Consider the following 14,016-nt stretch of genomic DNA (forward strand, 5'->3'; position numbering starts at 1 on the left):
GGAACCAGAGATCAAATTGCCAACATCCGCTGGATCATCAAAAAAGAGAGTTCCAGAAAAACATCTACTTTCGCCTTTGACTGCGAGGATCACAATAAATTGTGGAAAATTCTGAAAGAGATGGGAATACCACACCACCTGATCTGCCTCCTGAGAAATCTGTATACAGGTCAAGAAGCAACAGTTAGAACTGGACATGGAACAACAGACTGGTTCCAAATAGGAAAAGGAGTATGTCAAGGCTGTATATTGTCACCCTGCTTATTTAACTTATATGCAGAATACATCACGTGAAATGCCAGGCTGAATGAAGCACAAGCTGGAATCAAGATTGCCAGGAGAAATATCAATAACTTCAATACACAGATGACACCACCTTTATGGCAGAAAGAGAAGAAGAACTAAAGAGCCTTTTGATGAAAGTGAAAAAGTTGGCTTAAAGCTCAACATTCAGAAAACTAAGATCATGGCATCCGGTCCCATCACTTCATGGCAAATAGATGGGGAAACAATGGAAACAGTGAGAGACTTTATTTTGGGGGGCTCCAAAATCACTGCAGATGGTGACTGCAGCCATGAAATTAAAAGTCACCTGCTCCTTGGAAGAAAAGCTATGACCAACTTGAACAGCATATTAAAAAGCAGAGACATTACTTCGCCAACATAGGTCCGTCTAGTCAAAGCCATAGTTTTTCCAATAGTCATGTATGGATGTGAGAGTTGGACTACAAAGAAAGCTGAGCGCCAAAGAGTTGATGTTTTTTAACTGTGGTGTTGGAGAAGACTTTTGAGAGTCCCTTGGACTGCAAGGAGATCCAACCAGTCCATCCTAAAGGAAATCAGTCCTGAATATTCATTGGAAGGACTGATGCTGAAGGTGAAACTCCAATACTTTGGCCACCTGATGCAAAGAACCAACTCATTGGGAAAGACCCTGATGTTGGGAAAGATTGAAGTGGGAGGAGAAGGGGACGACAGAGGATGAGATGGTTGGATGGCATCACCGACTCGATTGACATGAGTTTGAGTAGGCTCCGGGAATTGGTGATGGACAGGGAAGCCTGGATTGCTGCAGTCCATGGGGTCACAAAGAGTTGGACACGACTGAGTGACTGAACTGAACTGAACTGAAATGCTACTGAAGAGGCAGAGGAAAATGCACCAGGGAAGCTCTTGGGCTAGAGAAGGCCTTCTAAATACGAGCTCAAGATGTGGACCTATTAAAGGGAGGTCTCCTTTCAGAAGAGCCCAATTAAACAGCCCTCCATACGATGTCACACTGCTGGGAACATGAGTACCCACATGTCTGGAGGAACTAGATGTTGCAATTAAAATGGTTTTCTGCCCTTTCATTTGAACTTTCCTGAATACTTGGGTGGTTTTCTAAGTACCCACTTTGGTAACAGTGATTTAAGTACCAAATGAGATTTCTTTTCATTCAGTTGAGCTTCCAGAAATGCCACAAAATTACTCTCCAGCATTATAGAAAATGATTCCTGAGAAGGTTGAACAAGATGTAACCTTTCACCCTCTAACTCTATTACCACTGGGGTGAAACCTTTGTTAAATCCAGATTTATAACCCTTCTCGGTTCATATTGCCTGGTGAGTCTGTAAGCACGGAGCCTGCATTTGTTGCCAGAGAGAAAACATTTGCTCAGTGAATTCTCTTGGTCTTTATCTCCTTTCTCTTGAGGATTGTTAGAAAATATAGCAATGACTCCGGATCTCTTTCTTTCTCTCTCTTTCCCCTCAGAGCCTCATGCCGTGTAACAAGATTGTTAAAGACAAATTGCTAACCATCCCTCTTACACACACACCTCATTAAACTGGTTGCACAATTTTCTTTCATTCTTTCTCCAGGGTTGCTGTAGGAATATAGCCATTTATAATAACCGCCACTGTTGAATGTAACTGCCGGGTTCAGGTGAGAGTATGTATACACTCTTTGTTTTGCAAAAGGCTTTCTTTCAGGTACAAGTAATATAGTTCTGTTTCCTTAGATGAATGGCTAGTGTATTGGAAGACCTTAGGTCACCTGGGGTTCAGGTTGGTTTTTAATGAATTCTGTTGAAATGCCGGAAACTACATGAGAGACTTCTGAATGGGCACATCTTACAAGTGATTTGTCATCATCGCCCTCATCTTCAGCGTTATTGAAAAACTAAGATAAAATGACATGAGTAGGCCTCCCTCACCACCCCAGCTCACCCAATGGAGAACCCAAAAAAGAGCACATGTGTTAGACAGGACACGTGACCACAAGTTAGGAGGTCTCCAGAGAGACTTACATCTGCTACCTTCCTGTTTTATGGTCTTTGAGCCTCAGTTTCCCCATTATGAAATGAAAACAAAAATTCTCTCCAATCTATCTAACAGGGATTTTAAAACCATTCCATATAATAATTGGTATGGAAGTGATTTGAAACATACAAAGCAATAAACATGTGGAAAATATTACTGTGGTCATATTAAGGGGCTCTCACACAATTAGGCCAACAGCATTTTCTCTGTGACTTTGGGCTCACTAAAGGATCAGATAAAAAATGAACAGGAAGGGAAGAAATCCACTAGCAGTGTCCTTGGTGGGACTCTTTGGAGGCTCCAGAACCCAGTTCTTAACATCCCAACCCATAACACTCAGGGTTCTCTGCAGAGCTCAGAGCCTAGTAAAAATATCAGGTCATCAGCTAAGCCACTTGCCAGGACGGCCATAGAACCAAAAACAGTAACTGCAGTATACAAGAAGGAATAATCTCAAAACCCAAACATGGTAAATGTGGGTCCCTGACTGATGAACACTACAGTAAAAAAAAAAAAAAAAAAGGAGGTTCAGCCGATAACTAGGACCTTGGCCTCCCCTGGCCCTGCCCACTGGCCAGCCCTGAAGCCCTTCAATCACCTTCTCACCTCTGCTCTCTGCTTGAGCCAGTGTCCCCATGTCCAACAGCAATGTCAGAGCCCTGCCTGACTAGTTAGTGAGGCTGGAGTTAGCTCAGCCATCCTGGACTCCAAGACAACCACATACTCACCCAAAAGCAGCCCTCTCCAAATCTCAACACGGTTATCTTCCACATGTTTGTTACTGAAGCCACCCACACCAAGAGCCTAACCCAACCAACATCAAGTTTGCTACATTCTCTGGACATTCCTATTAAGGCCAGCCTTGAGCTTGTTAGCCCACATGGTGCAGCTTGCCTTTTCCAGGCCCACTGCCCCTGCCCTTCTCAACTCACCAATAAGATGGCCTTGGCTCATCACCAGCACAATCTAGGCCTGGAAGAGCCCACAGCCACTTCTCCTGGACAATGACATTTTATAAGCAACTGAATCCGTGTGGAAAAACTATGTTCTTAGAGTCAGAAAGCCTGGATTCAAATTTCAAATCTCACCATCTACAAATTGGTGGGAATGTGGGTGAGTGCCTCTACAAACTTCATTATCTTCCCCTGAAAAAGTAGATTAACAGAACCTTTCAACACAGTTATCCTCAGGATGAGTGAAAACACTATGTAAACTATAAGATACTTTAAAACTTAATGGTTTGTTTTGTTATTTTTTTCAGTTGTCCAGAAGTAAAAGATGTAGAAATTACACTATTGGAATCTAGGCTCTCAATAAAAAAACTTGTCAAATGATTATCAATGAATAAAACCTATTTCACATTTTTTAAATAAAAGCTATAGTGTGTGTGTGTTAGTTGCTCAGTCGTGTCCGACTCTTTGCAACCCCATGGACTATAGCCCGCCAGGCTCCTCTGTCCATGAGATTCTCAGGCAGGAATACTGGAGTGGGTTGTCATTTCCTACACCAGGGGATCTTCCTGACCCAGGGATCAAACTTGCATCTCCCATATTGAAGGCAGATTCTTTACTGTTTGAGCCACCAGGGGAGCCCAGGTGGTCTTTATTCAGACTTAATAATACAGTTTACTCATCTCCCTGCTTGCTGGCCCTCTTGCTTCCCACTTCTTGCTATAAATAAAAGCTATAAATCAGATTAAAATACACATTAATCCTAAAAGAGATCTCTAGAAATCTAAGATCCTCAGTTCAGTTCAGTTCAGTCACTCAGTCGTGTCTGACCCTTTGCGACCCCATGGACTGCACCACACCAGGCCTCCTTGCCCATCACCAACTCCTGGAATTTACTCAAACTCATGTCCATTGAGTCGGTGATGCCATCCAACCATCTCATCCTCTGTCATCCCCTTCTCCTCCACATTCATGACTGCCCAGTATCAGGGTCTTTTCAAATGAGTCAGTTCTTCGCATCAGGTGGCCAAAGGATTGGAGGAGTTTCAGCTTCAACATCAGTCCTTCCAATGAATATTCAGGACTGATTTCCTTTAGGATTGACTGGCTGGATCTCCTTGCAGTCCAAGGGACTCTCAAGAGTCTTCTCCAACACCACAGTTCAAAAGCATCAATTCTTCGGCGCTCAGCTTTCTTTATGGTCCAGCTCTCACATCCATACATGACTACTGGAAAAACCATAGCCTTGACTAGACGGACCTATGTTGGCAAAGTAATGTCTCTGCTTTTTAATATGCTGTCTAGGTTGGTCATAACTTTTCTTCCAAGGAGCGTCTTTTAATTTCACGGCTGCATTCACCATCTGCAGTGATTTTAGAACCCCAAGAAATAAAGATCCTAAGATCTAAGATCCTAAAAGTGACTTAATTTTAAGCAAAACTTTCTAAAAGAAGAGAAAAACCTTCTTACATACTGTTGTAACTGTCTCTTCGTCTAAAGCCCAATTGTCAACCCCTATTGTCAGCTACTGACACTCTATGACCTATTTTTATGGCAGTTCCCTCCTAACTGGTCTCCATGGCTCAGGCTGAGCTGGTGAGGACGGAAGGCAGGGGAGGCCACCAGGGCAGAGTCATGAGTTGCAATAAACCAGAGAAGTATATAAGTGGGAGGCAGCCACAGAAATGGCCAGAAGAGGAATGCCAAGTCATGAGGCTAAAATCAGGCTGGGAGAGTGGAGAACCAGGAACAACTGAGCTGAGGGAGCAATCAGAACAGGACAGCAAATCGGGCTGCATTTGTTCAACACAGGGAACATGAGACTGAGTGGACATGGGGAGCTGAGGCAGAACATGGGAGACGGGTTGGGGGGTTAGTGAGGAATAGTGGTTTCATAGGCTCTAGTCCTGAGACCACATCACAACAGCTTCAGTTAGATGTTTTTGAAGATCTTCATGCCACCCTTCTCCAGGGCCAAAACTGTCTGCCTCTTGTAGTGGGTCAGCAAGCAGCTCTCTGACATCACCTATTCTCTAACTTACAGTTTTCCTACATTCAACCCACCCACCGAAGGTCTGCTTTGCTCACAATCCCCTTTTGCACCAGAGCTTTCAGTGTAAGCATCCAGCTTACTCTGGCCCCTTAGACAAATTCCACTCTCCAGACCTTAGTGCACAAGGTTTCCACATCTGGCCCCAAACGATCTACCAGCTTTTTCTCTGTCCTCCCACAATCCCTTCTCTTTTCTAGGCATGTGTTCCCCAAATCATCTGATTCCTTCCCATTTCTGTGCTTTTCTCACTTTATTCTCCCTATCAAGAAAACTATTTCTGCTCTCTCGCTCTAGATTCTAGATTGTTCTTCAAGACTCAATGCATAACCCTCCTCTCCCATGAATTATTCCAGGGTTGCTGCACCTCCAGTTATCAGCTCTCCTCTGAATTTCTATAGCCCCAACCCTGTGTTAGCAGTTTGGAATAAATTCTTGCATGATGACACTGCACTGTTACATTTTATTGTTATTATTTATTTTTCTGCTTATATATTATTAGTGAAAATCATGTCATTATTTTTTGTATTCCCAATTGCCTAAGAATGCTGCTTCAATTATGGGAAGCCTTTAATAAATATGTACTAATTGCTTTATTGAAACTGTTGGCTTTAAGCTTACTCTAAAGGCTTCCTACTATCTGTCCTCAGAAAGTTAATTCGAAGACTAGCAGTCTCATTATAGTACTAACGTAGGTGTTTTATAAAAGCAAAGTGGCATAAGGCAAACTTTCAAAAAGAAGGGGAGAGGGGACACTTGTAGTGATAATTACCCTACTCTTGAGGCAGACCATCAGGATTTGAATCCTGGTGGGACCCCTTACCAACTATGTGACTTCAGGATATTAAATAACCTCTCTATACCTAAACCTCAGTATTCTTGCCTGGAAAATCCCACGGACAGAGGAGCCTGGAGGGCTACAATCCATGGAGTCACAAAGAGTCGGACATGACTGAGCAACTAACACACACACACACACACACCAGTGGCTCAGCAGTAAAGAATCTGCCTGCAGTGCAGGAGACACAGAGACGTGGATTTGATCCTGGGGTTGGGAAGATCTCCTGCAGGAGGAAATGGCAACCCACTCCAGTATTCTAGCCTGGGAAATCCCATGGACAGAGGAGCCTGGCATGCTACAGTCCATGGGGTCACAAAAAAGTCAGACACTACTGAGCAACTAAACAACTATTATTAAAGTAAAGGTCAAAAATACATTTGATGATTGTAAGTTTTATATCTTCTATTGGACTCACGAGCTAAGAGAACTATAAAATGTGAATAATTAAATTTAATATGTTTCCTTGAATGCCTAAGTTAACTCAAAATGTTTCCCCTGCATGTGGACTGATGTTCTGTAACTTCGTGAAGGTCATTAAACATATTCTGGTTGACTCACCAGAATTTGAGTTTGCATTTTGCAGTCTTGGAATCTTTAAAGGAACTAATAAAGCCCTCTGGTTCAACAAAAGAAGCCGGAGCAAGAGAGAGAAAGGAGGAAAGACAGTCTGCCATCATACTATCCTTCAACTGTTCTCATTCCTCAAAATGGGGCTTGATTATTTTTAATAGAGAAAATGTTACCATAGACCGACTCAAAATTGATTTATTAAAATTGACAGATTATCCAATCCTTTACCATAAGAGGATGCACCCACACCCTCTGCAAGCTTTTCTACAAGAAACTTGGGGTTGCACACGCTTTCCTAGAATGCTATCAATTTAAATGATTGAAAAAAACAACACATAATAAGTGACAGATTTTTCAAATCAGATAAAGATGGGAACCAGATTATCTGTCTGGGGGTGATAGATTGCAGCAATAATAAATTCACTTGAAGACACCGGATCAATTTTTAATCAAGCCAAGAATTATTATTGCAGAAAGATAAAATGACCCATGAGAAGATGCCTTAATTTTCCACCAATCAAATTATAGCCTTTCTAAATAAGATGTAATGAGATCCATGGAATATCCAGGTTACACATCCCACCTAATTACCCGTGTTCCCTGTCATGTAGTGATATACTAGTGGTAAACTGACCTCTGAATTTGCCCAGATGAAAAGGTAATTAGTTTTTCCACCAAGCTGTAGTGAAAATAACAGCAGTGACACATGTCATCTCCTTCCACCAAGGCACAGTCTCTGAGGTGTTTGTTCTTAAAATATACAGGATATGACCTACTGGGTAATAAACTACACAGTCATTAAGTGAAGCTTGTGTCTGACAGAAAAACAGCCGCCATCTCTAAATTGAGAAAAAAGGGCCTGAAGGTAAAGCAAATCAGTCTACACTTGACATTAAACTTCATCAGCAGGGAACAATGCCCCCTCCCCCAGGAACCACCAATCAGGAGATGGAACGTGTAATTACTGACAATTGTGAAGATGCTATAGAGAGATTCGTATGCTCCATATGCTCCACTTGGTCCCATCTCTCCTTTCAGGACTGGAGAGCTCTCCCAACTCAGGTTCCTTCCCTCATCCAAAAGTGGCAGATAAGAAAGAGTATCAGCATAAATCCAGGTGTCCCCCTGAGCTAATCCCAGTCCACATCCCTTCATCATCATTCATTCAATAAACATCCACACACACACACAACCCTTCCTTTCTCCAATTCTTGAAACAGATAATCCCACTTACTTGAATTAGCCTTCTTCATCAAATCTATTTGTTCTTCATCCCTATTGTTGGACACATACCTGAGCTCCTCCAGCATCAGAATTTCCTGTATTTACTGCAAGATAAATTCAATTTATCACTTATTTCAGCCCACTCTTTATCTCCTACTAATGATTTATATGTGCTTATAAAGAAATTATTAGCAAATTAGCAACCCTACGTCATGTTTAGGCTTCCAGTGTTAATGATTATCAGTTGTTGATTTGAAATTAAGTTTCTTTAAATTTGTCCCTGTCATTAAACCCTTTGAAGAACTGTTTATATTTTACCAAGAGTATGAAAATTGCAAAGATCTTGTATTTTCAAACAGTACTAAGCCAGCCCAGAGTTTTCCATCTGATAGCTCTCAGAAATGCAGAATCCTCTAAGCTAATGAATAGCAATACATGATGAAGCTTAGATCTGGAGCTCAATGAATGCATTTACTACAAAGGTTTTTTCCCAACTAATGATGTTTGCACAGTTTTTCTTTTTAATAATTTCATATACATTTAACCCATTTCTGGTAATGTGTGATCCTTCAAATTATCATATTCAAGGCATGTTCACAGTAAGGGCAAAATAATGACCAAAAAATTGCCAACTATTCCAGTGTAACACCCAGATGGCATTTCATTCAGTTGCAGATTCCAACACTGATAATCCCAAAATTTATTTAATAATAACTAACAAATATTAGCTGTTTTGTTATTTTTACACTTTATATATGAAGTATAAAACAATTTTAGTGTATTATATATGTAATGGACTGAATGTTTATATCCCCCTGAAAATGAAGTCCTAACATGTGTGATGGTATTTGGAAATGGGACCCTTGGGAGGTTCAGAGCGGGTCATTAGCATACAGCACCCATGATGAAATCCCCTTATAAGAGGAAGAGACCCCAGAGCCTTCTCTTTCTATCACATAAGGAAACAGCAAGACGGTAGCTGTATGCAAGTCAGGAAGAGAGCCTGGGACACCTGAATTGAATTGGGACATCTTGACCTAGAACTGAATCTGGGAAATCTTGACCTTGGACTTTTCAGCCTCCAGAACTGTGAGAAATAAAGGCACTCAAAGTATGGTGGCTGAGCTAAGATAGTATACAAACATATTATGTAGTAATTGTTACAGTATGTATTATATTAATATATAATAACATACAATGCATGAAATAATATCAAGTAACACTCTTTCAGGCAGTCTATTAACAGTTTTATATTCACAGTCTCAACTCACCAACCCAGGAGATAACTCCTTCATTCCAGTTTTACCAGTGGAAAAAATCAAGGCTTGAAGAGGGTAGCTAACTTCCATAAGGCCCCATAATGGACGAAACCTAGGCAATCTGTCTACATACATACCCACTAAAATACAAAGTGAGCTTTCTGGGAAATGAATCAAATTCATTTTCATTTGCTCTTTAACTAGAATTATAATACCTAAACAATGCCCAATGCTATGATGTCCCACTAGACATTTTTCCCCATTTTTATGATATCTTAGCACTGCCTCCTCTGTGTACTCTTAGAAATAACTGGCTCATACACAAAAAGTTACCCTCAATTTAATGAATTCCAGCAATTCATTTTTGTTACTCCCTCCTTACTAATTTATTAATAACAATTACAACAAAATTGGCATGCTGTATAAATTCTTACATATTCTCTTCACCTTAATATATTGTCCTGGATAGTCTTAAAAAGGTAATGTGTTAAAATTTATGACTTATTATCAGCAACAAAGCTATAGCCAATTGACCATAAAAGCCAACCATTCTTAAGTAATTAAAATGCCCACTGTAGCAAATGGAATATTTGCTTGAATATGTCTTTGGAATATTAGTATTTCAAATATCCCTTTGCCTTCTCACATTCAGTCAAACCAATGGCTACACATTGGCTGAATAAATGTTACTCTCTATATGTGGGTTTTAATGGATGACACCAGATCACCATATAAACACAAACAATTGTTCATAGATTTATAATACTTGTCTATATTAAATGTCTGAATACTAGCTCATGGATTCAACAATAAATATTTCACAAACCTGTATCAATGAAAACTACTGCATTACAAATCCACTGCTTCTCAGAGTCTAAGCAAGTTAATATGAAGATAATATTGTCACTTTTATGTGTTGATATGGCCAAAAAGATCTGATGTTAACCAACAGATTTTCTACTCATCACTTTCATTGACTTGCTTCCTGATACTACACAGTATTGAGAATATATATCCCTTTACAAGGTAATCAGCTACCCCAGTTTACCTGGAATTGTCCTGGTTCAGTACTAAAAGTTCTATATCCTGGGAAACTTCACAGACCTAGGTTCTTCCTGAACCTTCCTGCAGCCACCCTCCCCAGAGCTAATCCATTTTGACACCATAAAGCCTACTCTGGAAATGTGTTGAAAGCATTGAGGGTACACAATGCAAATGGATTTTTCTAAAAATGTATGATTTTCAACATGCATAGCTCTTAAGAAATTGCTTCCAGCCTACAGACCAACACAATGGGACCTGCTAGTCAAGACTTTGGGTGCTGAATTCCTTTTGCCTGAAAACAAGACAGGACATAGCAATGGAAAGAATTCAGATTTGTTCAAATATACTCTTCCCTCTCTTTTGCTTAAGAAAGTCCAATGAATGAAGAAGGTAAAAATAGAAACTAAAAATATAAAGATACTAAAATCTGGGGTGAGAAAGGATAATTCATTTAACTTTAAGGTGAATCTGAGGTGCATTGAGGACAGTCAAACAGTTAAGTCTAGTAGATATTCAGATATAAGTACCAGAATCTGAGATAAAAGACTGAGCCGCAAAGACAGGTGTAGAAGCTTTTGAGTTACAGGTCGAAGTTGAAATGTATGAGATGAAGTGGGGTGGATGAGAGGACCTGCAGAGAATGAGTAAGAAAAGATGAGGTAGGTGACGAGTATCTTGCCGGATCCCCTGAATCATAGTGATTCTTAAAGTGCCCTGCTCTAGACTTCACTCATCTGATTTCCTGTGTCTTCAGCTTGTGGAATTTGAACTGGCCAATTATTCTTTTGCTGGATGGAAATTTTCCTGAACTCCTCAAGGCATCTTCTCTATAAGTAACTCTAAGGTTTGTCCTAGGAACCCTGATGTGGTTAAAGCTCTTATATGAGCAACTCATTTCCCTTTCTGCTTTCTCCTCACTGCCACTTCTCTCTCTCCTTTCTTTCTTTTGCACAAATATTTATGCAACACCAATCATGTGCTAGGCATTCCTCCAGACACTGGAAGCAATGAATGAAAATGTATAGCATTCCTATACCATATACTCAGAGGCTATATTTAAAAGAAGCTAAAAAGTTATTTTTACTGATTTTTAAAATGTTTCTCTGTTAAGAAAACAGTAGCAGAACCCTGAAGTCTCCTGAACTTGGTCTTCTAAATGGAAGCAAAAGAGTGCCATACAGTAACTGAAGTAGAGGTGTTCTTTCTAAGTTACTAAGCACTAGAGCACTGGATAAACATGGAATATGTTATTAACTGGAGACACATGGACAGAGGAGCCTGGCGGGCTACAGTCAATGGGGTCACAAAGAGTCAGACACAACTGAGCACGCACACACAACAGAGTTTACAGCAAGGCTCAGAACTAGATATATGGACACAGCTCTCAGTCCTCACCTCTCTAATATAACCATCCACCCATCCAGCATTCCACAGAACAAATCTATATCATCCCTTATAATATCTATTCCCCTAACTAGTGGTTTGAAATATTGTGTCTAGTGCCAATAGTGTTCCTGTGGGCTATTGTGTCAAGGTTATTGGGATGCTTTCTGAAATGCCTCTACTTATTAATGGAAAGTTTCAATGAAATAATAGAAGGCATAAGGTTAGCTCTTTTTGAGAAAACTGGGCCATTCAAATCATATTCTAAAATGTCCTCCTAACTTCCAAACCAGACCACCTGACTTGCCTCTTGAGAAACCTGTATGCAGGTCAGGAAGCAACAGTTAGAACTGGACATGGAACAACAGACTGGTTCCAAATAGGAAAAGGAGTATGTCAAGGCTGTATATTGTCACCCTGCTTATTTAACTTATATGCAGAGTACATCATGAGAAATGCTGGGCTGGAAGAAGCAAAAGCTGGAATCAAGATTGCCAGGAGAAATATCAATAACCTCAGATATGCAGATGACACCACCCTTATGGCAGAAAGTGAAGAGGAACTAAAAAGCCTCTTCATGAAAGTGCAAGTGGAGAGTGAAAAAGTTGGCTTAAAGCTCAACATTCTGAAAACTAAGATCAGGGCATCTGGTCCCATCACTTCATGGGAAATAGATGGGGAAACAGTGGCAGACTTTATTTTGGGGGGCTCCAAAATCACGTCAGATGGTGATTGCAGCCATGAAATTAAAAGACACTTACTCCTTGGAAGGAAAGTTATGACCAACCTAGATAGCATATTAAAAAGCAGAGACATTACTTTGCCAACATAGGTCCGTCTAGTCAAGGCTATGGTTTTTCCAGTGGTCATGTATGGATGTGAGAGTTGGACTATAAAGAAAGTTGAACACCGAAGAATTGATGCTTTTGAACTGTGGTGTTGGAGAAGACTCTTGAGAGTCCCTTGGACCGCAAGGAGATCCAACCAATCCATCCTGAAGGAGATCAGCCCCGGGTGTTCATTGCAAGGACTGATGTTGAAGCTGAAACTCCAATATTTGGGACACCTCATGCGAAGAGTTGACTCATTGGAAAAGACACTGATACTGGGAAGGATTGGGGGCAGGAGGAGAAGGGGACAATAGAGGATGAGATGGCTGGATGGCATCACCGACTCAATGGACATGAGTTTGGGTGAACTCTAGGAGTTGGTGACGGACAGGAAGGCCTAGTGTGCTGCGATTCATGGGGTCGCAAAGAGTTGGACACGACTGAGCAACTGAACTGAACTTCCAAAAGGCAATAAAAATGATTCTTAATTAAATGTTTAATGTTTATTATAGTTAGAATATTAGTTTTAGGTCAAATTTATGATGCACTAGATTTGTACTTTTTATGTTATTATATGGACTTTATAGTTCATTGAGATTTCTTATATAATCAATGTGTACAGTATATTTGAGCCCATTTATATGACAGAACATAATTTTATTCTTTAGAATTATTACAGAGGTTTATAGCTGTTGCATCTTTGCTTTTATGACATATTTTTGTCACATCTATGGTTTATTTAATGGCAGGTCCTTGGTCAGGAATGCAATGCCCAATTATGATATCGTTCTTATGGGAAAATGTAACTGCTTTATGATAGAGTTTCCCGGAATGGATTGTGCTCAAAGGCAGAGACTAATTGTGCTTTGAAAGGAACAATTCCTAAGAGTGAGTGTGTGAGTGTGTGTGTGTGTGTGTGTGCTGGTCACATATAAGACACCTTGTCTATCCGAGACATATCACTAGGCACTCTCTTCCACCACACAGGCTTGGAAAAGACACACAAATCCCTTTGAGAACACTTTCTAGCATGCATACAGGTTTAGTGATAGAGAGGAGAAGGCTGTATATGATTGTTCACACATATATCACACATCAAAAGAATAAAAACCATTTGGCCTCTCAGATACATTTCCCCATTGAAGATAGCAGGACTTCTCAGTAACTTCAAGTACTGCCTGGCTTCTGACCATTTTATTGAATGAAGAATAAGTTCAGCTGCTTCCTCTGAGATGCGTTAAGGGAAGACCAATGGTACAATGTCAAGGAACCCACATGAAAAATCCACAATTCTGAAGTTTAAGTCAGGGACTTCAGTTGACTCTGGATGTCCCTTGATATGCCTCATTTCTAAAATGTCTGTATTTTTTTTTCAAAGGTTTCTTATCTTTAGCACGTATGTTCAATTCTCCTAAAATGATTCTCTGAAGCAAGCTATTTTATAACACCTGGAAAACTGCACAGATGGAAAATTTTGAAATGAAAAGTGCCCTTTCTCCTTCACTTTTTCAAAAAGTACATCTCTTAAATATGGCAGATGAATAAGTGAAAAGTTCCAGATG

The 14,016-nt window shown here is 40.3% G+C and overlaps 1 protein-coding gene across 14 annotated transcripts in view; it reads right to left on the minus strand.

Annotated features, from left to right (window-relative positions):
* Nucleotides 1-14,016, minus strand: part of LOC145544390 (uncharacterized) — a 475,872-nt gene that overhangs the window by 400,256 nt on the left and 61,600 nt on the right. For 12 of the 14 annotated variants that reach the window (XR_014081382.1, XR_014081389.1, XR_014081393.1 and 9 more), the window contains one exon: nt 7,949-8,042. The exons of the other annotated variants lie outside the window; for them this stretch is intronic. The gene's annotated coding sequence lies outside the window, so the exon portion shown is untranslated. The remainder of the gene's footprint in view (nt 1-7,948; nt 8,043-14,016) is intronic. 14 annotated transcript variants of the gene reach the window in all.

Source organism: Giraffa tippelskirchi, chromosome 4 (assembly GCF_054371585.1).
Source record: "Giraffa tippelskirchi isolate mGirTip1 chromosome 4, T2T-mGirTip1v1.2.pri, whole genome shotgun sequence".
NCBI lineage: Eukaryota > Metazoa > Chordata > Mammalia > Artiodactyla > Giraffidae > Giraffa > Giraffa tippelskirchi.